Source organism: Hyla sarda, unplaced genomic scaffold, assembly GCF_029499605.1.
Source record: "Hyla sarda isolate aHylSar1 unplaced genomic scaffold, aHylSar1.hap1 scaffold_721, whole genome shotgun sequence".
Lineage (NCBI taxonomy): Eukaryota > Metazoa > Chordata > Amphibia > Anura > Hylidae > Hyla > Hyla sarda.
In genome coordinates, this window is record NW_026610742.1 from 95,942 (window position 1) to 123,461 (window position 27,520).

At 45.4% G+C, this 27,520-nt stretch overlaps 9 non-coding genes and 2 pseudogenes across 9 annotated transcripts; all 11 read right to left on the bottom strand.

Annotated features, from left to right (window-relative positions):
- Positions 1-283: 283 nt before the first annotated feature.
- LOC130344490 (U2 spliceosomal RNA) lies at positions 284-474 on the bottom strand. Its single transcript, XR_008883406.1, has one exon. It is a non-coding gene; the product is annotated as a U2 spliceosomal RNA (small nuclear RNA).
- Positions 475-2,565: 2,091 nt separating this feature from the next.
- On the bottom strand, positions 2,566-2,756 carry LOC130344441 (U2 spliceosomal RNA). The gene has a single exon (XR_008883370.1). It is a non-coding gene; the product is annotated as a U2 spliceosomal RNA (small nuclear RNA).
- Positions 2,757-4,854: 2,098 nt separating this feature from the next.
- LOC130344491 (U2 spliceosomal RNA) lies at positions 4,855-5,045 on the bottom strand. The gene has a single exon (XR_008883407.1). It is a non-coding gene; the product is annotated as a U2 spliceosomal RNA (small nuclear RNA).
- Positions 5,046-7,151: 2,106 nt separating this feature from the next.
- LOC130344492 (U2 spliceosomal RNA) lies at positions 7,152-7,342 on the bottom strand. The gene has a single exon (XR_008883408.1). It is a non-coding gene; the product is annotated as a U2 spliceosomal RNA (small nuclear RNA).
- A 2,105-nt stretch (positions 7,343-9,447) lies between these two features.
- On the bottom strand, positions 9,448-9,638 carry LOC130344493 (U2 spliceosomal RNA). Its single transcript, XR_008883409.1, has one exon. It is a non-coding gene; the product is annotated as a U2 spliceosomal RNA (small nuclear RNA).
- Positions 9,639-11,725: 2,087 nt separating this feature from the next.
- LOC130344494 (U2 spliceosomal RNA) lies at positions 11,726-11,916 on the bottom strand. Its single transcript, XR_008883410.1, has one exon. It is a non-coding gene; the product is annotated as a U2 spliceosomal RNA (small nuclear RNA).
- Positions 11,917-14,004: 2,088 nt separating this feature from the next.
- Positions 14,005-14,177, bottom strand: LOC130344444 (U2 spliceosomal RNA; annotated as a pseudogene).
- Positions 14,178-15,344: 1,167 nt separating this feature from the next.
- Positions 15,345-15,522, bottom strand: LOC130344455 (U2 spliceosomal RNA; annotated as a pseudogene).
- Positions 15,523-17,600: 2,078 nt separating this feature from the next.
- On the bottom strand, positions 17,601-17,785 carry LOC130344454 (U2 spliceosomal RNA). Its single transcript, XR_008883379.1, has one exon. It is a non-coding gene; the product is annotated as a U2 spliceosomal RNA (small nuclear RNA).
- Positions 17,786-24,677: 6,892 nt separating this feature from the next.
- LOC130344506 (U2 spliceosomal RNA) lies at positions 24,678-24,868 on the bottom strand. Its single transcript, XR_008883421.1, has one exon. It is a non-coding gene; the product is annotated as a U2 spliceosomal RNA (small nuclear RNA).
- A 2,104-nt stretch (positions 24,869-26,972) lies between these two features.
- Positions 26,973-27,163, bottom strand: LOC130344496 (U2 spliceosomal RNA). Its single transcript, XR_008883412.1, has one exon. It is a non-coding gene; the product is annotated as a U2 spliceosomal RNA (small nuclear RNA).
- Between the last annotated feature and the right edge of the window lie 357 nt (positions 27,164-27,520).

The following is a 27,520-nucleotide window of genomic DNA, read 5'->3' on the forward strand; positions in this document are numbered from 1 at the left end:
CAGCACCCACCCGCTATCAAGGCAGCTGCCTATCATGTCATGCCCTACCTGCACAGGTGTGCTGGCTACTCAAATGATCCAATTAAGGAGGCCATTTAGTCAGCAGCAGCAGAAGTCCTGTGCCTGGACGCTCCAACAGCGGCCAGACACAAGCAGAAGCAGCAGCAGCAGCACCTTTTGTTTTTTGGCTGCAGCAGCAGCAAGGCCCACAGGGCTGGCTAGCTGGCTAGCCAGCAAGCAGGTAGCAATGAAAGTAGGAATCTTTCTTTTTAACCCTGTAAGGGGGTGGTGCACTGTACCCGAAGATACTGCCATATCGGGTCAATGCATAGGGCGACGGAAGCAAGCTTCGAAATCGGCCCCCGTTCTCAAAAATCCATTTAATATATGGTCCCCAGATAGGGGACGTATCAGATATTAAACTGATAAGAACAGATACTACACTTGATCTTAGCCAAAAGGCCGAGAAGCGATAACCGTGAAAGGGGCGGGCCCAACAAGGTGCCCTTCATGGGCACTATCACTGCTTGCTGTCAGGGAGGCTGCCAGACAATTTTCCATGCACACTCTGGGCTGGGGGGCAGTCAACCACCAGTACACACAGCAGAACCTAAACCCATACCATTATTGCTAAGCAGCAAGACAGGGGCCCATTGCACTCCCACGGGGCCTTTTTAAATGCAATCCATAACCCGGATTTGCCAGGAACCCTTCTTACTCCTCCTACTTGCATGTGACACTGGGCTTAGGATCTGCATAGGAAACACACACACAAGCACACACCTACCTTTGTTGCCTGCAGATGCCTCCTTGGCTGTCCCCAAACGGTATCAAACCAACACCCACGGGAAGCTGTAAGCATAGAGGACATGCCTGCACCCCATTGGACTTACCTGTGTGGGTTAAACCCGGGTTATTTGACAACCTATGGCGGTGATGGTTCTGCTCAGGCAGAGCAGTGCTGATGCTCCTCATAAAGCTGTCGCTGCTGTGAAGGTTCTAGGTGACATCACAAATCCCTATGGTTACATACACAACAAAGCTGGGTTGTTGTTGTTTACACTCTGCAAGGCCTGTGGAAGTGAGTGACATCATAGCACTGTAGTTCTGAGGGTTCTAGATGGATGCAACAATCTCCTGTTGCTTCTATGAAGGCCATAATAGACGACATCACCAAACAGCTCCATAGTCACATACACAGCAAAGGAGAGATGTTGTTTACACCTAGTGATGTCAGTGGTATTGAGTGACATCACAGCACAGTGCTAAGGCTCCTGGGCCTGGACACAGCAGCGGCTGCAATATCTCAACGGAGAATACGTTTATATATATGTGTGTGTGTGCGCGTATATATATATATATATATATATATATATATATATATATATATATTTCTCCGCCGAAATCACTTTTAAACCCATTTCCACCTTTTTTTCCCTTCTCTTCCTCTTACTTTTTTTTCAAGTTTTTTTACGTTTTTCTCCTTTTCGCCTCTTTTCTGGGCGTATTATTCTTCTTTTTCTTCTTTTTTTTCGTCTAATGCATACCCCATCAGTGCAGCAATGCTTATTCAATACCGCCAGCAGATGGAGACACTGGGGGATAATTTTCTAAGGATTTATACTGATTTTTCCTGTCTGAATTTGTCGCACAGAAAGTTGCAGGCCAAATATGTGTGACATTTCTGCGACTTTAGCTTCTAGAGCATTTTTACAACATTATACATAGGTGCTGAATACATAAAAAGCGACTGTTCAGCGACAGACAAGTCGCATCGGCTGAAAGTAGGCCAGAATGTCAGTCCATGTTGGAGCAGGTTTAGATACAGTCTAAAGTATAGATCTCAAAGTCTGTGCACAGAATTTAGCAAGGGCCTCGCACCTTCTGATGCATCAGGTAGGTGCACAATAGCATAGCCTAACCCTCTGTACTTTGGTCTATATTGATGCGGGACATAGACAGCCAGCTGATGACCAATCCATTAGTGCAATGGATGGCTGGAAGCATTTGTCTTTGCCTTTGCAATACCACAGAAGCAATGCATGGTCAATGTACAGCAATGACACACCTGTGTGAACAGCCAGGAGACCCCCCCCCCCCCCATGTTATGTTACATAGTTACATAGTTAGTACGGTCGAAAAAAGACATATGTCCATCAAGTTCAACCAGGGAATTAAGGGGTAGGGGTGTGGCGCGATATTGGGGAAGGGATGAGATTTTATATTTCTTCATAAGCATTAATCTTATTTTGTCAATTAGGAACATTCAGCACCCACCCGCTATCAAGGCAGCTGCCTATCATGTCATGCCCTACCTGCACAGGTGTGCTGGCTACTCAAATGATCCAATTAAGGAGGCCATTTAGTCAGCAGCAGCAGAAGTCCTGTGCCTGGACGCTCCAACAGCGGCCAGACACAAGCAGAAGCAGAAGCAGCAGAAGCAGCAGCAGCACCACCTTTTGTTTTTTGGCTGCAGCAGCAGCAAGGCCCACAGGGCTGGCTAGCTGGCTAGCCAGCAAGCAGGTAGCAATGAAAGTAGGAATCTTTCTTTTTAACCCTGTAAGGGGGTGGTGCACTGTACCCGAAGATACTGCCATATTGGGTCAATGCATAGGGCGACGGAAGCAAGCTTCGAAATCGGCCCCCGTTCTCAAAAATCCATTTAATATATGGTCCCCAGATAGGGGACGTATCAGATATTAAACTGATAAGAACAGATACTACACTTGATCTTAGCCAAAAGGCCGAGAAGCGATAACCGTGAAAGGGGCGGGCCCAACAAGGTGCCCTTCATGGGCACTATCACTGCTTGCTGTCAGGGAGGCTGCCAGACAATTTTCCATGCACACTCTGGGCTGGGGGGCAGTCAACCACCAGTACACACAGCAGAACCTAAACCCATACCATTATTGCTAAGCAGCAAGACAGGGGCCCATTGCACTCCCACGGGGCCTTTTTAAATGCAATCCATAACCCGGATTTGCCAGGAACCCTTCTTACTCCTCCTACTTGCATGTGACACTGGGCTTAGGATCTGCATAGGAAACACACACACAAGCACACACCTACCTTTGTTGCCTGCAGATGCCTCCTTGGCTGTCCCCAAACGGTATCAAACCAACACCCACGGGAAGCTGTAAGCATAGAGGACATGCCTGCACCCCATTGGACTTACCTGTGTGGGTTAAACCCGGGTTATTTGACAACCTATGGCGGTGATGGTTCTGCTCAGGCAGAGCAGTGCTGATGCTCCTCATAAAGCTGTCGCTGCTGTGAAGGTTCTAGGTGACATCACAAATCCCTATGGTTACATACACAACAAAGCTGGGTTGTTGTTGTTTACACTCTGCAAGGCCTGTGGAAGTGAGTGACATCATAGCACTGTAGTTCTGAGGGTTCTAGATGGATGCAACAATCTCCTGTTGCTTCTATGAAGGCCATAATAGACGACATCACCAAACAGCTCCATAGTCACATACACAGCAAAGGAGAGATGTTGTTTACACCTAGTGATGTCAGTGGTATTGAGTGACATCACAGCACAGTGCTAAGGCTCCTGGGCCTGGACACAGCAGCGGCTGCAATATCTCAACGGAGAATACGTTTATATATATGTGTGTGTGTGCGCGTATATATATATATATATATATATATATATATATATATATATATATATTTCTCCGCCGAAATCACTTTTAAACCCATTTCCACCTTTTTTTCCCTTCTCTTCCTCTTACTTTTTTTTCACGTTTTTTTACGTTTTTCTCCTTTTTGCCTCTTTTCTGGGCGTATTATTCTTCTTTTTCTTCTTTTTTTTCGTCTAATGCATACCCCATCAGTGCAGCAATGCTTATTCAATACCGCCAGCAGATGGAGACACTGGGGGATAATTTTCTAAGGATTTATACTGATTTTTCCTGTCTGAATTTGTCGCACAGAAAGTTGCAGGCCAAATATGTGTGACATTTCTGCGACTTTAGCTTCTAGAGCATTTTTACAACAATATACATAGGTGCTGAATACATAAAAAGCGACTGTTCAGCGACAGACAAGTCGCATCGGCTGAAAGTAGGCCAGAATGTCAGTCCATGTTGGAGCAGGTTTAGATACAGTCTAAAGTATAGATCTCAAAGTCTGTGCACAGAATTTAGCAAGGGCCTCGCACCTTCTGATGCATCAGGTAGGTGCACAATAGCATAGCCTAACCCTCTGTACTTTGGTCTATATTGATGCGGGACATAGACAGCCAGCTGATGACCAATCCATTAGTGCAATGGATGGCTGGAAGCATTTGTCTTTGCCTTTGCAATACCACAGAAGCAATGCATGGTCAATGTACAGCAATGACACACCTGTGTGAACAGCCAGGAGACCCCCCCCCCCCCCCATTGTTATGTTACATAGTTACATAGTTAGTACGGTCGAAAAAAGACATATGTCCATCAAGTTCAACCAGGGAATTAAGGGGTAGGGGTGTGGCGCGATATTGGGGAAGGGATGAGATTTTATATTTCTTCATAAGCATTACTCTTATTTTGTCAATTAGGAACATTCAGCACCCACCCGCTATCAAGGCAGCTGCCTATCATGTCATGCCCTACCTGCACAGGTGTGCTGGCTACTCAAATGATCCAATTAAGGAGGCCATTTAGTCAGCAGCAGCAGAAGTCCTGTGCCTGGACGCTCCAACAGCGGCCAGACACAAGCAGAAGCAGAAGCAGCAGAAGCAGCAGCAGCAGCACCACCTTTTGTTTTTTGGCTGCAGCAGCAGCAACGCCCACAGGGCTGGCTAGCTGGCTAGCCAGCAAGCAGGTAGCAATGAAAGTAGGAATCTTTCTTTTTAACCCTGTAAGGGGGTGGTGCACTGTACCCGAAGATACTGCCATATCGGGTCAATGCATAGGGCGACGGAAGCAAGCTTCGAAATCGGCCCCCGTTCTCAAAAATCCATTTAATATATGGTCCCCAGATAGGGGACGTATCAGATATTAAACTGATAAGAACAGATACTACACTTGATCTTAGCCAAAAGGCCGAGAAGCGATAACCGTGAAAGGGGCGGGCCCAACAAGGTGCCCTTCATGGGCACTATCACTGCTTGCTGTCAGGGAGGCTGCCAGACAATTTTCCATGCACACTCTGGGCTGGGGGGCAGTCAACCACCAGTACACACAGCAGAACCTAAACCCATACCATTATTGCTAAGCAGCAAGACAGGGGCCCATTGCACTCCCACGGGGCCTTTTTAAATGCAATCCATAACCCGGATTTGCCAGGAACCCTTCTTACTCCTCCTACTTGCATGTGACACTGGGCTTAGGATCTGCATAGGAAACACACACACAAGCACACACCTACCTTTGTTGCCTGCAGATGCCTCCTTGGCTGTCCCCAAACGGTATCAAACCAACACCCACGGGAAGCTGTAAGCATAGAGGACATGCCTGCACCCCATTGGACTTACCTGTGTGGGTTAAACCCGGGTTATTTGACAACCTATGGCGGTGATGGTTCTGCTCAGGCAGAGCAGTGCTGATGCTCCTCATAAAGCTGTCGCTGCTGTGAAGGTTCTAGGTGACATCACAAATCCCTATGGTTACATACACAACAAAGCTGGGTTGTTGTTGTTTACACTCTGCAAGGCCTGTGGAAGTGAGTGACATCATAGCACTGTAGTTCTGAGGGTTCTAGATGGATGCAACAATCTCCTGTTGCTTCTATGAAGGCCATAATAGACGACATCACCAAACAGCTCCATAGTCACATACACAGCAAAGGAGAGATGTTGTTTACACCTAGTGATGTCAGTGGTATTGAGTGACATCACAGCACAGTGCTAAGGCTCCTGGGCCTGGACACAGCAGCGGCTGCAATATCTCAACGGAGAATACGTTTATATATATGTGTGTGTGTGCGCGTATATATATATATATATATATATATATATATATATATATATATATATATATATATATATTCTCCGCCGAAATCACTTTTAAACCCATTTCCACCTTTTTTTCCCTTCTCTTCCTCTTACTTTTTTTTCACGTTTTTTTACGTTTTTCTCCTTTTCGCCTCTTTTCTGGGCGTATTATTCTTCTTTTTCTTCTTTTTTTTCGTCTAATGCATACCCCATCAGTGCAGCAATGCTTATTCAATACCGCCAGCAGATGGAGACACTGGGGGATAATTTTCTAAGGATTTATACTGATTTTTCCTGTCTGAATTTGTCGCACAGAAAGTTGCAGGCCAAATATGTGTGACATTTCTGCGACTTTAGCTTCTAGAGCATTTTTACAACATTATACATAGGTGCTGAATACATAAAAAGCGACTGTTCAGCGACAGACAAGTCGCATCGGCTGAAAGTAGGCCAGAATGTCAGTCCATGTTGGAGCAGGTTTAGATACAGTCTAAAGTATAGATCTCAAAGTCTGTGCACAGAATTTAGCAAGGGCCTCGCACCTTCTGATGCATCAGGTAGGTGCACAATAGCATAGCCTAACCCTCTGTACTTTGGTCTATATTGATGCGGGACATAGACAGCCAGCTGATGACCAATCCATTAGTGCAATGGATGGCTGGAAGCATTTGTCTTTGCCTTTGCAATACCACAGAAGCAATGCATGGTCAATGTACAGCAATGACACACCTGTGTGAACAGCCAGGAGACCCCCCCCCCCCCCCCATGTTATGTTACATAGTTACATAGTTAGTACGGTCGAAAAAAGACATATGTCCATCAAGTTCAACCAGGGAATTAAGGGGTAGGGGTGTGGCGCGATATTGGGGAAGGGATGAGATTTTATATTTCTTCATAAGCATTAATCTTATTTTGTCAATTAGGAACATTCAGCACCCACCCGCTATCAAGGCAGCTGCCTATCATGTCATGCCCTACCTGCACAGGTGTGCTGGCTACTCAAATGATCCAATTAAGGAGGCCATTTAGTCAGCAGCAGCAGAAGTCCTGTGCCTGGACGCTCCAACAGCGGCCAGACACAAGCAGAAGCAGAAGCAGCAGAAGCAGCAGCAGCACCACCTTTTGTTTTTTGGCTGCAGCAGCAGCAAGGCCCACAGGGCTGGCTAGCTGGCTAGCCAGCAAGCAGGTAGCAATGAAAGTAGGAATCTTTCTTTTTAACCCTGTAAGGGGGTGGTGCACTGTACCCGAAGATACTGCCATATCGGGTCAATGCATAGGGCGACGGAAGCAAGCTTCGAAATCGGCCCCCGTTCTCAAAAATCCATTTAATATATGGTCCCCAGATAGGGGACGTATCAGATATTAAACTGATAAGAACAGATACTACACTTGATCTTAGCCAAAAGGCCGAGAAGCGATAACCGTGAAAGGGGCGGGCCCAACAAGGTGCCCTTCATGGGCACTATCACTGCTTGCTGTCAGGGAGGCTGCCAGACAATTTTCCATGCACACTCTGGGCTGGGGGGCAGTCAACCACCAGTACACACAGCAGAACCTAAACCCATACCATTATTGCTAAGCAGCAAGACAGGGGCCCATTGCACTCCCACGGGGCCTTTTTAAATGCAATCCATTACCCGGATTTGCCAGGAACCCTTCTTACTCCTCCTACTTGCATGTGACACTGGGCTTAGGATCTGCATAGGAAACACACACACAAGCACACACCTACCTTTGTTGCCTGCAGATGCCTCCTTGGCTGTCCCCAAACGGTATCAAACCAACACCCACGGGAAGCTGTAAGCATAGAGGACATGCCTGCACCCCATTGGACTTACCTGTGTGGGTTAAACCCGGGTTATTTGACAACCTATGGCGGTGATGGTTCTGCTCAGGCAGAGCAGTGCTGATGCTCCTCATAAAGCTGTCGCTGCTGTGAAGGTTCTAGGTGACATCACAAATCCCTATGGTTACATACACAACAAAGCTGGGTTGTTGTTGTTTACACTCTGCAAGGCCTGTGGAAGTGAGTGACATCATAGCACTGTAGTTCTGAGGGTTCTAGATGGATGCAACAATCTCCTGTTGCTTCTATGAAGGCCATAATAGACGACATCACCAAACAGCTCCATAGTCACATACACAGCAAAGGAGAGATGTTGTTTACACCTAGTGATGTCAGTGGTATTGAGTGACATCACAGCACAGTGCTAAGGCTCCTGGGCCTGGACACAGCAGCGGCTGCAATATCTCAACGGAGAATACGTTTATATATATGTGTGTGTGTGCGCGTATATATATATATATATATATATATATATATATATATATATATATATATATATATATATTTCTCCGCCGAAATCACTTTTAAACCCATTTCCACCTTTTTTTCCCTTCTCTTCCTCTTACTTTTTTTTCACGTTTTTTTACGTTTTTCTCCTTTTCGCCTCTTTTCTGGGCGTATTATTCTTCTTTTTCTTCTTTTTTTTCATTTAATGCATACCCCATCAGTGCAGCAATGCTTATTCAATACCGCCAGCAGATGGAGACACTGGGGGATAATTTTCTAAGGATTTATACTGATTTTTCCTGTCTGAATTTGTCGCACAGAAAGTTGCAGGCCAAATATGTGTGACATTTCTGCGACTTTAGCTTCTAGAGCATTTTTACAACATTATACATAGGTGCTGAATACATAAAAAGCGACTGTTCAGCGACAGACAAGTCGCATCGGCTGAAAGTAGGCCAGAATGTCAGTCCATGTTGGAGCAGGTTTAGATACAGTCTAAAGTATAGATCTCAAAGTCTGTGCACAGAATTTAGCAAGGGCCTCGCACCTTCTGATGCATCAGGTAGGTGCACAATAGCATAGCCTAACCCTCTGTACTTTGGTCTATATTGATGCGGGACATAGACAGCCAGCTGATGACCAATCCATTAGTGCAATGGATGGCTGGAAGCATTTGTCTTTGCCTTTGCAATACCACAGAAGCAATGCATGGTCAATGTACAGCAATGACACACCTGTGTGAACAGCCAGGAGACCCCCCCCCCCCCCATGTTATGTTACATAGTTACATAGTTAGTACGGTCGAAAAAAGACATATGTCCATCAAGTTCAACCAGGGAATTAAGGGGTAGGGGTGTGGCGCGATATTGGGGAAGGGATGAGATTTTATATTTCTTCATAAGCATTAATCTTATTTTGTCAATTAGGAACATTCAGCACCCACCCGCTATCAAGGCAGCTGCCTATCATGTCATGCCCTACCTGCACAGGTGTGCTGGCTACTCAAATGATCCAATTAAGGAGGCCATTTAGTCAGCAGCAGCAGAAGTCCTGTGCCTGGACGCTCCAACAGCGGCCAGACACAAGCAGAAGCAGAAGCAGCAGAAGCAGCAGCAGCACCACCTTTTGTTTTTTGGCTGCAGCAGCAGCAAGGCCCACAGGGCTGGCTAGCTGGCTAGCCAGCAAGCAGGTAGCAATGAAAGTAGGAATCTTTCTTTTTAACCCTGTAAGGGGGTGGTGCACTGTACCCGAAGATACTGCCATATCGGGTCAATGCATAGGGCGACGGAAGCAAGCTTCGAAATCGGCCCCCGTTCTCAAAAATCCATTTAATATATGGTCCCCAGATAGGGGACGTATCAGATATTAAACTGATAAGAACAGATACTACACTTGATCTTAGCCAAAAGGCCGAGAAGCGATAACCGTGAAAGGGGCGGGCCCAACAAGGTGCCCTTCATGGGCACTATCACTGCTTGCTGTCAGGGAGGCTGCCAGACAATTTTCCATGCACACTCTGGGCTGGGGGGCAGTCAACCACCAGTACACACAGCAGAACCTAAACCCATACCATTATTGCTAAGCAGCAAGACAGGGGCCCATTGCACTCCCACGGGGCCTTTTTAAATGCAATCCATAACCCGGATTTGCCAGGAACCCTTCTTACTCCTCCTACTTGCATGTGACACTGGGCTTAGGATCTGCATAGGAAACACACACACAAGCACACACCTACCTTTGTTGCCTGCAGATGCCTCCTTGGCTGTCCCCAAACGGTATCAAACCAACACCCACGGGAAGCTGTAAGCATAGAGGACATGCCTGCACCCCATTGGACTTACCTGTGTGGGTTAAACCCGGGTTATTTGACAACCTATGGCGGTGATGGTTCTGCTCAGGCAGAGCAGTGCTGATGCTCCTCATAAAGCTGTCGCTGCTGTGAAGGTTCTAGGTGACATCACAAATCCCTATGGTTACATACACAACAAAGCTGGGTTGTTGTTGTTTACACTCTGCAAGGCCTGTGGAAGTGAGTGACATCATAGCACTGTAGTTCTGAGGGTTCTAGATGGATGCAACAATCTCCTGTTGCTTCTATGAAGGCCATAATAGACGACATCACCAAACAGCTCCATAGTCACATACACAGCAAAGGAGAGATGTTGTTTACACCTAGTGATGTCAGTGGTATTGAGTGACATCACAGCACAGTGCTAAGGCTCCTGGGCCTGGACACAGCAGCGGCTGCAATATCTCAACGGAGAATACGTTTATATATATGTGTGTGTGTGCGCGTATATATATATATATATATATATATATATATATATATATATATATATTTCTCCGCCGAAATCACTTTTAAACCCATTTCCACCTTTTTTTCCCTTCTCTTCCTCTTACTTTTTTTTCACGTTTTTTTACGTTTTTCTCCTTTTCGCCTCTTTTCTGGGCGTATTATTCTTCTTTTTCTTCTTTTTTTTCGTCTAATGCATACCCCATCAGTGCAGCAATGCTTATTCAATACCGCCAGCAGATGGAGACACTGGGGGATAATTTTCTAAGGATTTATACTGATTTTTCCTGTCTGAATTTGTCGCACAGAAAGTTGCAGGCCAAATATGTGTGACATTTCTGCGACTTTAGCTTCTAGAGCATTTTTACAACATTATACATAGGTGCTGAATACATAAAAAGCGACTGTTCAGCGACAGACAAGTCGCATCGGCTGAAAGTAGGCCAGAATGTCAGTCCATGTTGGAGCAGGTTTAGATACAGTCTAAAGTATAGATCTCAAAGTCTGTGCACAGAATTTAGCAAGGGCCTCGCACCTTCTGATGCATCAGGTAGGTGCACAATAGCATAGCCTAACCCTCTGTACTTTGGTCTATATTGATGCGGGACATAGTCAGCCAGCTGATGACCAATCCATTAGTGCAATGGATGGCTGGAAGCATTTGTCTTTGCCTTTGCAATACCACAGAAGCAATGCATGGTCAATGTACAGCAATGACACACCTGTGTGAACAGCCAGGAGACCCCCCCCATGTTATGTTACATAGTTACATAGTTAGTACGGTCGAAAAAAGACATATGTCCATCAAGTTCAACCAGGGAATTAAGGGGTAGGGGTGTGGCGCGATATTGGGGAAGGGATGAGATTTTATATTTCTTCATAAGCATTAATCTTATTTTGTCAATTAGGAACATTCAGCACCCACCCGCTATCAAGGCAGCTGCCTATCATGTCATGCCCTACCTGCACAGGTGTGCTGGCTACTCAAATGATCCAATTAAGGAGGCCATTTAGTCAGCAGCAGCAGAAGTCCTGTGCCTGGACGCTCCAACAGCGGCCAGACACAAGCAGAAGCAGAAGCAGCAGAAGCAGCAGCAGCACCACCTTTTGTTTTTTGGCTGCAGCAGCAGCAAGGCCCACAGGGCTGGCTAGCTGGCTAGCCAGCAAGCAGGTAGCAATGAAAGTAGGAATCTTTCTTTTTAACCCTGTAAGGGGGTGGTGCACTGTACCCGAAGATACTGCCATATCGGGTCAATGCATAGGGCGACGGAAGCAAGCTTCGAAATCGGCCCCCGTTCTCAAAAATCCATTTAATATATGGTCCCCAGATAGGGGACGTATCAGATATTAAACTGATAAGAACAGATACTACACTTGATCTTAGCCAAAAGGCCGAGAAGCGATAACCGTGAAAGGGGCGGGCCCAACAAGGTGCCCTTCATGGGCACTATCACTGCTTGCTGTCAGGGAGGCTGCCAGACAATTTTCCATGCACACTCTGGGCTGGGGGGCAGTCAACCACCAGTACACACAGCAGAACCTAAACCCATACCATTATTGCTAAGCAGCAAGACAGGGGCCCATTGCACTCCCACGGGGCCTTTTTAAATGCAATCCATAACCCGGATTTGCCAGGAACCCTTCTTACTCCTCCTACTTGCATGTGACACTGGGCTTAGGATCTGCATAGGAAACACACACACAAGCACACACCTACCTTTGTTGCCTGCAGATGCCTCCTTGGCTGTCCCCAAACGGTATCAAACCAACACCCACGGGAAGCTGTAAGCATAGAGGACATGCCTGCACCCCATTGGACTTACCTGTGTGGGTTAAACCCGGGTTATTTGACAACCTATGGCGGTGATGGTTCTGCTCAGGCAGAGCAGTGCTGATGCTCCTCATAAAGCTGTCGCTGCTGTGAAGGTTCTAGGTGACATCACAAATCCCTATGGTTACATACACAACAAAGCTGGGTTGTTGTTGTTTACACTCTGCAAGGCCTGTGGAAGTGAGTGACATCATAGCACTGTAGTTCTGAGGGTTCTAGATGGATGCAACAATCTCCTGTTGCTTCTATGAAGGCCATAATAGACGACATCACCAAACAGCTCCATAGTCACATACACAGCAAAGGAGAGATGTTGTTTACACCTAGTGATGTCAGTGGTATTGAGTGACATCACAGCACAGTGCTAAGGCTCCTGGGCCTGGACACAGCAGCGGCTGCAATATCTCAACGGAGAATACGTTTATATATATGTGTGTGTGTGCGCGTGTATATATATATATATATATATATATATATATATATATATTTCTCCGCCGAAATCACTTTTAAACCCATTTCCACCTTTTTCTCCCTTCTCTTCCTCTTACTTTTTTTTCACGTTTTTTTACGTTTTTCTCCTTTTCGCCTCTTTTCTGGGCGTATTATTCTTCTTTTTCTTCTTTTTTTTCGTCTAATGCATACCCCATCAGTGCAGCAATGCTTATTCAATACCGCCAGCAGATGGAGACACTGGGGGATAATTTTCTAAGGATTTATACAGATTTTTCCTGTCTGAATTTGTCGCACAGAAAGTTGCAGGCCAAATATGTGTGACATTTCTGCGACTTTAGCTTCTAGAGCATTTTTACAATATTATACATAGGTGCTGAATACATAAAAAGCGACTGTTCAGCGACAGACAAGTCGCATCGGCTGAAAGTAGGCCAGAATGTCAGTCCATGTTGGAGCAGGTTTAGATACAGTCTAAAGTATAGATCTCAAAGTCTGTGCACAGAATTTAGCAAGGGCCTCGCACCTTCTGATGCATCAGGTAGGTGCACAATAGCATAGCCTAACCCTCTGTACTTTGGTCTATATTGATGCGGGACATAGACAGCCAGCTGATGACCAATCCATTAGTGCAATGGATGGCTGGAAGCATTTGTCTTTGCCTTTGCAATACCACAGAAGCAATGCATGGTCAATGTACAGCAATGACACAGCTGTGTGAACAGCCAGGAGACCCCCCCCCCCCCCCATGTTATGTTACATAGTTACATAGTTAGTACGGTCGAAAAAAGACATATGTCCATCAAGTTCAACCAGGGAATTAAGGGGTAGGGGTGTGGCGCGATATTGGGGAAGGGATGAGATTTTATATTTCTTCATAAGCATTAATCTTATTTTGTCAATTAGGAACATTCAGCACCCACCCGCTATCAAGGCAGCTGCCTATCATGTCATGCCCTACCTGCACAGGTGTGCTGGCTACTCAAATGATCCAATTAAGGAGGCCATTTAGTCAGCAGCAGCAGAAGTCCTGTGCCTGGACGCTCCAACAGCGGCCAGACACAAGCAGAAGCAGAAGCAGCAGAAGCAGCAGCAGCACCACCTTTTGTTTTTTGGCTGCAGCAGCAGCAAGGCCCACAGGGCTGGCTAGCTGGCTAGCCAGCAAGCAGGTAGCAATGAAAGTAGGAATCTTTCTTTTTAACCCTGTAAGAGGGTGGTGCACTGTACCCGAAGATACTGCCATATCGGGTCAATGCATAGGGCGACGGAAGCAAGCTTCGAAATCGGCCCCCGTTCTCAAAAATCCATTTAATATATGGTCCCCAGATAGGGGACGTATCAGATATTAAACTGATAAGAACAGATTTTTGATTGAAAGAGCTTTATTTTCCGTTCAGTCATTACAAGTCGTACAATAAATTACAGTCACACAAAGCATGATAGTACAATACACAGCAAAGGTTCCCTAAGCTATACATCGCACACCATGCTACTCTAACATTCAGCTCAATCCTGCAATATAAAGGCACAAGAGATCAAACAAAAACCAAATAATACAATCTGTGATCGGGGTAGGGGTGTGGGCGACTATGTGGGGGTAGGGAGGGGGCGGATCACAGGGCCAAACTGTTGGGCTGTATCTTCAGGGAGACATGGGAGAAGGAGAGGGGTCTTCACTCCTCTTCTTCCTCATCAACGGCCGAGCTGTCCAAGATGGAATAGTCTCTAAGCAGGTTCTTGATGAACCTGCGGCAGTCCCGGACGGACATGTTTTCCCTGTTGATCACGAGGCGGTTCCTGGCAAGCCACACTGCGTCCTTAAAACAGTTCATAAGGCGCCAGGCCTCCTGGATGGCCTCCACGTCGTGGGTCCCAGGGAACAGGCCGTAAAGCACCGAATGGTACGATAGGCAGCTCCTGGGCACTGAGTCTCTGAGTTCCTGTTCTAGGGCGTCCAACAGACCCTGTGCAAAGGGGCACTGCCAAAACACGTGGAAAGATGTTTCCTCCACGTAGGGGCAACGGGGGCAGTACCGGGTCTTGCACAGGTTGCGGGCATGCATGAATGACCTGAGAGAGAGACCTCCCATGACGGCCATCCACGACAAGTCCTTGTGTCCATTGGTAAGCCGCTTTGAGGCCACATTGTTCCAAACTGTCTCTGCAGTGGCTGCGGGGAGTCCCGGAACCAGCTCGGTCGAGTCCTTAGCTCGGATGAGCTTGTGGATTGTCTTTGGCTTCCATAGGTCTGGTTTCAGTCCTTCCAGCTGGTGCTCCCTCACAAACCGGACAACATCCCCATAGAACCAGGGAGTGTCCCACTTGTCCCAGCCCAGCTGTCTCCAGAGGGGCATGAGAAGCAAGCGAGACATGGACCTGCCCGCTGAGCCAGTCTTTTCTACAAGAGTCCGCTGCACCGTGACACATGCAAAGGAGGCCCTCAGCAGAGCGGGGATGTCGGGTATTCCCTTCCCACCCTTGCGGGGTTCCTTGTACATCACGATCCTCTTGACTCTGTCCATTTTGCCCCAGACGAAGCCAAACACTGTCCGGGTGATGGCCTTGCAAACGGTGGTATGGGGAGGCCAGGCCTGTGCGGTATATTGGAGCACAGGCAAAACTTCACTCCGCAGGACAAGTGCCTTGCCTTCCATCGTGAGCTTTCTGAGCTTTTAAACTGATAAGAACAGATACTACACTTGATCTTAGCCAAAAGGCCGAGAAGCGATAACCGTGAAAGGGGCGGGCCCAACAAGGTGCCCTTCATGGGCACTATCACTGCTTGCTGTCAGGGAAGCTGCCAGACAATTTTCCATGCACACTCTGGGCTGGGGGGCAGTCAACCACCAGTACACACAGCAGAACCTAAACCCATACCATTATTGCTAAGCAGCAAGACAGGGGCCCATTGCACTCCCACGGGGCCTTTTTAAATGCAATCCATAACCCGGATTTGCCAGGAACCCTTCTTACTCCTCCTACTTGCATGTGACACTGGGCTTAGGATCTGCATAGGAAACACACACACAAGCACACACCTACCTTTGTTGCCTGCAGATGCCTCCTTGGCTGTCCCCAAACGGTATCAAACCAACACCCACGGGAAGCTGTAAGCATAGAGGACATGCCTGCACCCCATTGGACTTACCTGTGTGGGTTAAACCCGGGTTATTTGACAACCTATGGCGGTGATGGTTCTGCTCAGGCAGAGCAGTGCTGATGCTCCTCATAAAGCTGTCGCTGCTGTGAAGGTTCTAGGTGACATCACAAATCCCTATGGTTACATACACAACAAAGCTGGGTTGTTGTTGTTTACACTCTGCAAGGCCTGTGGAAGTGAGTGACATCATAGCACTGTAGTTCTGAGGGTTCTAGATGGATGCAACAATCTCCTGTTGCTTCTATGAAGGCCATAATAGACGACATCACCAAACAGCTCCATAGTCACATACACAGCAAAGGAGAGATGTTGTTTACACCTAGTGATGTCAGTGGTATTGAGTGACATCACAGCACAGTGCTAAGGCTCCTGGGCCTGGACACAGCAGCGGCTGCAATATCTCAACGGAGAATACGTTTATATATATGTGTGTGTGTGCGCGTATATATATATATATATATATATATATATATATATATTTCTCCGCCGAAATCACTTTTAAACCCATTTCCACCTTTTTTTCCCTTCTCTTCCTCTTACTTTTTTTTCACGTTTTTTTACGTTTTTCTCCTTTTCGCCTCTTTTCTGGGCGTATTATTCTTCTTTTTCTTCATCTAATGCATACCCCATCAGTGCAGCAATGCTTATTCAATACCGCCAGCAGATGGAGACACTGGGGGATAATTTTCTAAGGATTTATACTGATTTTTCCTGTCTGAATTTGTCGCACAGAAAGTTGCAGGCCAAATATGTGTGACATTTCTGCGACTTTAGCTTCTAGAGCATTTTTACAACATTATACATAGGTGCTGAATACATAAAAAGCGACTGTTCAGCGACAGACAAGTCGCATCGGCTGAAAGTAGGCCAGAATGTCAGTCCATGTTGGAGCAGGTTTAGATACAGTCTAAAGTATAGATCTCAAAGTCTGTGCACAGAATTTAGCAAGGGCCTCGCACCTTCTGATGCATCAGGTAGGTGCACAATAGCATAGCCTAACCCTCTGTACTTTGGTCTATATTGATGCGGGACATAGACAGCCAGCTGATGACCAATCCATTAGTGCAATGGATGGCTGGAAGCATTTGTCTTTGCCTTTGCAATACCACAGAAGCAATGCATGGTCAATGTACAGCAATGACACACCTGTGTGAACAGCCAGGAGACCCCCCCCCCCCCCCATGTTATGTTACATAGTTACATAGTTAGTACGGTCGAAAAAAGACATATGTCCATCAAGTTCAACCAGGGAATTAAGGGGTAGGGGTGTGGCGCGATATTGGGGAAGGGATGAGATTTTATATTTCTTCATAAGCATTAATCTTATTTTGTCAATTAGGAACATTCAGCACCCACCCGCTATCAAGGCAGCTGCCTATCATGTCATGCCCTACCTGCACAGGTGTGCTGGCTACTCAAATGATCCAATTAAGGAGGCCATTTAGTCAGCAGCAGCAGAAGTCCTGTGCCTGGACGCTCCAACAGCGGCCAGACACAAGCAGAAGCAGAAGCAGCAGAAGCAGCAGCAGCACCACCTTTTGTTTTTTGGCTGCTGCAGCAGCAGCAAGGCCCACAGGGCTGGCTAGCTGGCTAGCCAGCAAGCAGGTAGCAATGAAAGTAGGAATCTTTCTTTTTAACCCTGTAAGGGGGTGGTGCACTGTACCCGAAGATACTGCCATATCGGGTCAATGCATAGGGCGACGGAAGCAAGCTTCGAAATCGGCCCCCGTTCTCAAAAATCCATTTAATATATGGTCCCCAGATAGGGGACGTATCAGATATTAAACTGATAAGAACAGATTTTTTTTTTTTTTTTTTTTTTTTTAAACCTTCAGGTTTGGACATTAAAACATCAAAATCCAACTCCATACTTCGTCACTTAGACTTTCTGAAGTAAAGTCCAACTCATCATTAGGTCTTTCTTTTTATTTTCAATTTCAAACAAACATAAATACCATCACCAATTACAAACTTACAAGATATCTCCATTTCAAAAACTTCCATATCCCCTCAGCATCCTTATCCCCCAAATTCTTCCTATCACACAAATAAACAACATATAACCTATCTAGAATCAACTTAATACAACCCTCCACCGACACGTTTTTTCTTTTGAATACACATAAATTCCTAACATCCCAAAGTACTTCTTTAATAATGGCAAGCAACACAAAAAAAACCCTTTCCTTATCTCTCCCTACCATACTAAGTCCAAACATAACCACATCATACGACATATACCTTATACCAGTCAATTCTTTAAACAGCAAACTCATCCCTTTCCACACACCTTGCGCCATTTCACAATTCCAAAATACATGCATCACACTCTCAATCCCATCACACCCATCTCTTGGACACCTCTCATACCTTCCAATCCCTCTATTTCTTTGAAATTCTCTTACCGGTAACGCACCATGCAAACTCTGCCATACTATCTCACGTTGTCTATTTGTTACTCCAACAGTCATTATACTCTTCCACACTCTCCCCACATCTACAGCTCTCACCATATTAATTGAACATTCAACTTCGTCTTTTTTAATGTACCCAATCATACTCTTTTTACTCACAAACACTTCTGGACCCACACCAATCAACCTATAATTCTCCAAAAATTTCACCACATATACATACCAACTAGGACACACAAAAGCATAAGGCACTCTCAAATCTCTTTCCAACCAACCCAATTTACATAACACACTGCCACCCAAATATCTCACCATACATGCACAACTCTTTTCACCTCCCATCATTCTTTTCAAAGCAAAAACAATATTCACACCCAGATACACATCAACATTCGGAAAGTCCATTCCTCCATTTTTACCATCTTTCATTACAATCTCTCTCTTAACTCTTTCCATCTTTGTACCCCACAAAAACACAAATAACATTCTTTTCACCTTTCGCAAAACCATATAACTTGGCGGAAACACAACAGCAACATATAACAGTATTGGCAAAATCACACTCTTCACTATCATAACCTTACCAACCATTGACAACTCTCTCAACCTCCAAAAATTCAATTTCTTTTGCACTCTCTTCCCCACATCCTCCCAACTATTTCTACCATCCAACCGTTCATCCATCTTCACCCCCAACACCTGAATAGGCCCTTCCACCCCTTCCATACCAACATCCTCACTCTGAGTCACACCACCAAAACATTTATATTCACTCTTTCCCCAATTGACCTTAAAACCAGACGCACCACAAAACAGACTTACCAATAACTTGGATCTTCTTACAGCCGCAACAGATTCACTTACCACACATACATCATCCATATAAGCCAACACTTTAACCTCTTTACCACGACCCCCCGGAACTCTCACACCTCTCACACATTTATCCTTACGCAATAATTCTAATAATGGTTCCATAGCACAAATAAAAGCAATAGGTGACAAGGGACATCCCTGTCTCACCCCTGAACATACTTTAATCTCCTCAGTCATCCATCCATTAATCAGAATCTTACTATACACTTCCTTATACAACATTCTCACAATATTCACAAAATCACCTGGAAACCCCATTTTAACTAGCACCTTAAACAAAAACCCATGCGACAAACGGTCAAAAGCTTTTTCAAAATCAATTGACAACACACGAACCACCTGCTTTCTACACATACCATCCCACAATATATCTCTCAACAAACACAAATTCTCACTAATTCTTCTTCCTGGCACACCACACACTTGCTCCTCCCCAATCACTTGCTCTATCACGTCCCTCATTCTATTTGTAATCAGCTTTGCAAATATTTTATAATCCACATTCAACAAAGTTATCGGCCTCCAATTCCTTACATCATTCACATCCCCTTTCTTATAAATCAAAACCACTATCCCACTCTTCATACTTTCCACCAATCTTCCATTAGCCCACATATACTTAAAGATACTCTCCATATCATCCTTCAGTACATCCCACAATTTCACATAAAACTCAGCCGGCAACCCATCCTCTCCAGGAGTCTTATTTTTAGCCATACTATCAACCGTCCTTTTAATTTCTTCCATTCCAATCTCTCTCATTAAACTCTCATACTCATTACAATCTACCTTCTTATCAATCACTTCCAGCACTTCCTCAGCCAAACCCCTATCACACTGACTGCATATAAGTCCTCATAAAACTCTTTCACCACATTCAGTACAGCTTTGCCTCTCACCAAACCACCATCCTTATCATACACACTCACTAAATCATCCTTTCTCCCAATCACTTTCTTAAAAAAATATCTTGAACACTTTTCATCCTTCTCCAATTTGTCCACTTTTGCTCGGTACATTAACTCTTTTCCTCTTTCATTCAACCAATCCTTTATATCTCTTTTCACAGCATCAATCTTACCATCCACTCTCCATCCCTTCTTTTTCAACTTAATGAGAAACCCCAACCTTTTATTCAGCCATTCATACTTCTTTCTTTCCCTAGCTTTCCTTTTATAACCTTCCCTCTTGAAAAAAACCTTAGTTCTTTCTTTAACCCACTCCCACCAACACAATAAATCCAAAAATTCTTTTTTCTTCTCACACCATAACTTATACTTCTTAATATACCTATCATATACCTCCTTTTCATCCAACAGTTTCACATTAAGCTTCCAGTAACCCCTCCCACTTATGCAAATCTCATCCAACACCAAACCACAACTCACACGCTCATGATCAGAATAAATCACTCTCTCTTGCTTATACCACATACATCCTATCATTTTGGACACAAAACACATATCTAATCTTGACTCACTCCTTCCACTCTCAGCATGATATGTTGCTAACACAGGATTCACACCACACACTTCAACCACATCTCTTAACTTGAAATCACTCACCATACTCTTAAGCATATTTCCAGAAACATCCGCATCCCTCCCAATCTCACAGTTGAAATCACCTACTAACAACACTGGTTCCTTCCCAGACAAAAACCCCTTAATTATTTCAAACAAACCCACCCTCTCCTCCTTATTCACAGGTGCATAAACATTAATTAACTTAAACTTAAACCCATGTAACCCAACCTCCACCAACACACACCTTCCTTCCCTTAACACCATTTGACTACAAACTTTAAACTTATTATTCCTAAACAAAACCCCAACTCCATCATTTCTATTTACATTAGAGCAAGACCACACTGCTGGTCCATATCTCCACTCCTCCTTTTTTGGAGGAAAATCCAATCCACATTCCTGTAGACAAATTATGTCATTATTAGTTCCTGCCAATTCCTCCAGAATGGCCGCTCTTCTATTCTTATTTTTAAAGACTCTAACATTTGACAAACTAACCGAAAAAGACATATCAAATCAAATAACAACCCATAGGAAGAAAAAACCTAGAAGAGAGTTAATGAACTTTACGGCTCAGTGTCGAGGGAGAAGTTTCTTCTCCAATGCATTTATCCATTTCACCCTCAGATATTGCGGCAAAACGATTACTCGTCTCCACCACCGTCTGCTCCATCTTTTCACCACTGGCACCTCTCGCCGCCTTCCGTGGGGGACGAAAAAGATCTTCCTCTCTCTCTTTAGCACTTTCCTCTTCTGAATTCGACCATTCAACTTTTTGAGTGCCAGACACCTGAGGACTAGGCACCTCTTCAATTCTCACCTCCTCCTCCATCTCCTCTTCAATCTCCTCCTGCACCTTCTCTTCCACCACCGTTGCTTTCTCAATAATGCTAGCAATCACACTCTTTTCTGCCATGTCTGCCTTTGCCTTTTCCCTTTTTTTAATTGCCAAATCTTTTCTGGCCTCTTTCTCCTTCTCCCTCTTAGCCACCTCCGGACAATTTCTATACACATGTCCAACAAGGCCACAAAGATCACAAGTTCTGGGCTGTGGACAAGCTCCCGCCTCATGCCCTGGCATTTTACAATTTCGGCACTTCTTATTACCTGGACAAGCCTCTTTAACATGTCCAAACAGCAAACAATCACGGCAAAACAATGGCTGGCCATAATAATAGACATAACCCCGGTTTCCAGCGATTGAAAAATTGGCCGGTGGGTGTTTCACTCCACCAATGCTCCCAGGATCCAGCTTCAGTTTTACAAAGAACTTCCATGTGCCATTAAACACACCCAAACTACTAGTTTGCTTCACTCCCCCTTGGACACTTTCACAGTAGATACTTAGAAAGTTCTTAATCATATCCGGGTCTAAGAACGGATTGTACATATGTACAAACAGAGTCTTCACTCCCATCTCAAACAGAGGAAAAAACTTTACATTTTCCAAGACAGAGTTATTGGCATTTCTTTTCAAACATTCATAGAAGTTCTGGCAATCAGCTTCATAGATGAAGGACACATCATATATTCCTTGCTTCCTATTCTCTTGCACACAGAACAAACTATCCATGCCAAAACCGCCCAATTTCTCCACAAGTTCATGTCCAATGTACTCAATCCGATTCTTACCCCGGTCAGAAGTTTCCACCACAAAACGTACAGTCTTCTCAATCGCAGGGAGGTATTCCTTTCCAGCCATTATTCTTCTCTTGTCTGTCGATTCCACAGTAAGATCACCACTCCGGATTCCTGCTCAGCAGAACACCCGCACCCCTGACCCAGACCAAGTTTACACTTGATCGGAGCCAAAAGGCCGAGAAGCGATAACCGTGAAAGGGGCGGGCCCAACAAGGTGCCCTTCATGGGCACTATCACTGCTTGCTGTCAGGGAGGCTGCCAGACAATTTTCCATGCACACTCTGGGCTGGGGGGCAGTCAACCACCAGTACACACAGCAGAACCTAAACCCATACCATTATTGCTAAGCAGCAAGACAGGGGCCCATTGCACTCCCACGGGGCCTTTTTAAATGCAATCCATAACCCGGATTTGCCAGGAACCCTTCTTACTCCTCCTACTTGCATGTGACACTGGGCTTAGGATCTGCATAGGAAACACACACACAAGCACACACCTACCTTTGTTGCCTGCAGATGCCTCCTTGGCTGTCCCCAAACGGTATCAAACCAACACCCACGGGAAGCTGTAAGCATAGAGGACATGCCTGCACCCCATTGGACTTACCTGTGTGGGTTAAACCCGGGTTATTTGACAACCTATGGCGGTGATGGTTCTGCTCAGGCAGAGCAGTGCTGATGCTCCTCATAAAGCTGTCGCTGCTGTGAAGGTTCTAGGTGACATCACAAATCCCTATGGTTACATACACAACAAAGCTGGGTTGTTGTTGTTTACACTCTGCAAGGCCTGTGGAAGTGAGTGACATCATAGCACTGTAGTTCTGAGGGTTCTAGATGGATGCAACAATCTCCTGTTGCTTCTATGAAGGCCATAATAGACGACATCACCAAACAGCTCCATAGTCACATACACAGCAAAGGAGAGATGTTGTTTACACCTAGTGATGTCAGTGGTATTGAGTGACATCACAGCACAGTGCTAAGGCTCCTGGGCCTGGACACAGCAGCGGCTGCAATATCTCAACGGAGAATACGTTTATATATATGTGTGTGTGTGCGCGTATATATATATATATATATATATATATATATATATTTCTCCGCCGAAATCACTTTTAAACCCATTTCCACCTTTTTTTCCCTTCTCTTCCTCTTACTTTTTTTTCACGTTTTTTTACGTTTTTCTCCTTTTCGCCTCTTTTCTGGGCGTATTATTCTTCTTTTTCTTCTTTTTTTTCGTCTAATGCATACCCCATCAGTGCAGCAATGCTTATTCAATACCGCCAGCAGATGGAGACACTGGGGGATAATTTTCTAAGGATTTATACTGATTTTTCCTGTCTGAATTTGTCGCACAGAAAGTTGCAGGCCAAATATGTGTGACATTTCTGCGACTTTAGCTTCTAGAGCATTTTTACAACATTATACATAGGTGCTGAATACATAAAAAGCGACTGTTCAGCGACAGACAAGTCGCATCGGCTGAAAGTAGGCCAGAATGTCAGTCCATGTTGGAGCAGGTTTAGATACAGTCTAAAGTATAGATCTCAAAGTCTGTGCACAGAATTTAGCAAGGGCCTCGCACCTTCTGATGCATCAGGTAGGTGCACAATAGCATAGCCTAACCCTCTGTACTTTGGTCTATATTGATGCGGGACATAGACAGCCAGCTGATGACCAATCCATTAGTGCAATGGATGGCTGGAAGCATTTGTCTTTGCCTTTGCAATACCACAGAAGCAATGCATGGTCAATGTACAGCAATGACACACCTGTGTGAACAGCCAGGAGACCCCCCCCCCCCCATGTTATGTTACATAGTTACATAGTTAGTACGGTCGAAAAAAGACATATGTCCATCAAGTTCAACCAGGGAATTAAGGGGTAGGGGTGTGGCGCGATATTGGGGAAGGGATGAGATTTTATATTTCTTCATAAGCATTAATCTTATTTTGTCAATTAGGAACATTCAGCACCCACCCGCTATCAAGGCAGCTGCCTATCATGTCATGCCCTACCTGCACAGGTGTGCTGGCTACTCAAATGATCCAATTAAGGAGGCCATTTAGTCAGCAGCAGCAGAAGTCCTGTGCCTGGACGCTCCAACAGCGGCCAGACACAAGCAGAAGCAGAAGCAGCAGAAGCAGCAGCAGCACCACCTTTTGTTTTTTGGCTGCAGCAGCAGCAAGGCCCACAGGGCTGGCTAGCTGGCTAGCCAGCAAGCAGGTAGCAATGAAAGTAGGAATCTTTCTTTTTAACCCTGTAAGGGGGTGGTGCACTGTACCCGAAGATACTGCCATATCGGGTCAATGCATAGGGCGACGGAAGCAAGCTTCGAAATCGGCCCCCGTTCTCAAAAATCCATTTAATATATGGTCCCCAGAAAGGGGACGTATCAGATATTAAACTGATAAGAACAGATACTACACTTGATCTTAGCCAAAAGGCCGAGAAGCGATAACCGTGAAAGGGGCGGGCCCAACAAGGTGCCCTTCATGGGCACTATCACTGCTTGCTGTCAGGGAGGCTGCCAGACAATTTTCCATGCACACTCTGGGCTGGGGGGCAGTCAACCACCAGTACACACAGCAGAACCTAAACCCATACCATTATTGCTAAGCAGCAAGACAGGGGCCCATTGCACTCCCACGGGGCCTTTTTAAATGCAATCCATAACCCGGATTTGCCAGGAACCCTTCTTACTCCTCCTACTTGCATGTGACACTGGGCTTAGGATCTGCATAGGAAACACACACAAGCACACACCTACCTTTGTTGCCTGCAGATGCCTCCTTGGCTGTCCCCAAACGGTATCAAACCAACACCCACGGGAAGCTGTAAGCATAGAGGACATGCCTGCACCCCATTGGACTTACCTGTGTGGGTTAAACCCGGGTTATTTGACAACCTATGGCGGTGATGGTTCTGCTCAGGCAGAGCAGTGCTGATGCTCCTCATAAAGCTGTCGCTGCTGTGAAGGTTCTAGGTGACATCACAAATCCCTATGGTTACATACACAACAAAGCTGGGTTGTTGTTGTTTACACTCTGCAAGGCCTGTGGAAGTGAGTGACATCATAGCACTGTAGTTCTGAGGGTTCTAGATGGATGCAACAATCTCCTGTTGCTTCTATGAAGGCCATAATAGACGACATCACCAAACAGCTCCATAGTCACATACACAGCAAAGGAGAGATGTTGTTTACACCTAGTGATGTCAGTGGTATTGAGTGACATCACAGCACAGTGCTAAGGCTCCTGGGCCTGGACACAGCAGCGGCTGCAATATCTCAACGGAGAATACGTTTATATATATGTGTGTGTGTGCGCGTATAAATATATATATATATATATATATATATATATATATATATATATATATATATTTCTCCGCCGAAATCACTTTTAAACCCATTTCCACCTTTTTCTCCCTTCTCTTCCTCTTACATTTTTTTCACGTTTTTTTACGTTTTTCTCCTTTTCGCCTCTTTTCTGGGCGTATTATTCTTCTTTTTCTTCTTTTTTTTCGTCTAATGCATACCCCATCAGTGCAGCAATGCTTATTCAATACCGCCAGCAGATGGAGACACTGGGGGATAATTTTCTAAGGATTTATACTGATTTTTCCTGTCTGAATTTGTCGCACAGAAAGTTGCAGGCCAAATATGTGTGACATTTCTGCGACTTTAGCTTCTAGAGCATTTTTACAACATTATACATAGGTGCTGAATACATAAAAAGCGACTGTTCAGCGACAGACAAGTCGCATCGGCTGAAAGTAGGCCAGAATGTCAGTCCATGTTGGAGCAGGTTTAGATACAGTCTAAAGTATAGATCTCAAAGTCTGTGCACAGAATTTAGCAAGGGCCTCGCACCTTCTGATGCATCAGGTAGGTGCACAATAGCATAGCCTAACCCTCTGTACTTTGGTCTATATTGATGCGGGACATAGACAGCCAGCTGATGACCAATCCATTAGTGCAATGGATGGCTGGAAGCATTTGTCTTTGCCTTTGCAATACCACAGAAGCAATGCATGGTCAATGTACAGCAATGACACACCTGTGTGAACAGCCAGGAAACCCCCCCCCTCCCCCCCCCATGTTATGTTACATAGTTACACAGTTAGTACGGTCGAAAAAAGACATATGTCCATCAAGTTCAACCAGGGAATTAAGGGGTAGGGGTGTGGCGCGATATTGGGGAAGGGATGAGATTTTATATTTCTTCATAAGCATTAATCTTATTTTGTCAATTAGGAACATTCAGCACCCACCCGCTATCAAGGCAGCTGCCTATCATGTCATGCCCTACCTGCACAGGTGTGCTGGCTACTCAAATGATCCAATTAAGGAGGCCATTTAGTCAGCAGCAGCAGAAGTCCTGTGCCTGGACGCTCCAACAGCGGCCAGACACAAGCAGAAGCAGAAGCAGCAGAAGCAGCAGCAGCACCACCTTTTGTTTTTTGGCTGCAGCAGCAGCAAGGCCCACAGGGCTGGCTAGCTGGCTAGCCAGCAAGCAGGTAGCAATGAAAGTAGGAATCTTTCTTTTTAACCCTGTAAGGGGGTGGTGCACTGTACCCGAAGATACTGCCATATCGGGTCAATGCATAGGGCGACGGAAGCAAGCTTCGAAATCGGCCCCCGTTCTCAAAAATCCATTTAATATATGGTCCCCAGATAGGGGACGTATCAGATATTAAACTGATAAGAACAGATACTACACTTGATCTTAGCCAAAAGGCCGAGAAGCGATAACCGTGAAAGGGGCGGGCCCAACAAGGTGCCCTTCATGGGCACTATCACTGCTTGCTGTCAGGGAGGCTGCCAGACAATTTTCCATGCACACTCTGGGCTGGGGGGCAGTCAACCACCAGTACACACAGCAGAACCTAAACCCATACCATTATTGCTAAGCAGCAAGACAGGGGCCCATTGCACTCCCACGGGGCCTTTTTAAATGCAATCCATAACCCGGATTTGCCAGGAACCCTTCTTACTCCTCCTACTTGCATGTGACACTGGGCTTAGGATCTGCATAGGAAACACACACACAAGCACACACCTACCTTTGTTGCCTGCAGATGCCTCCTTGGCTGTCCCCAAACGGTAT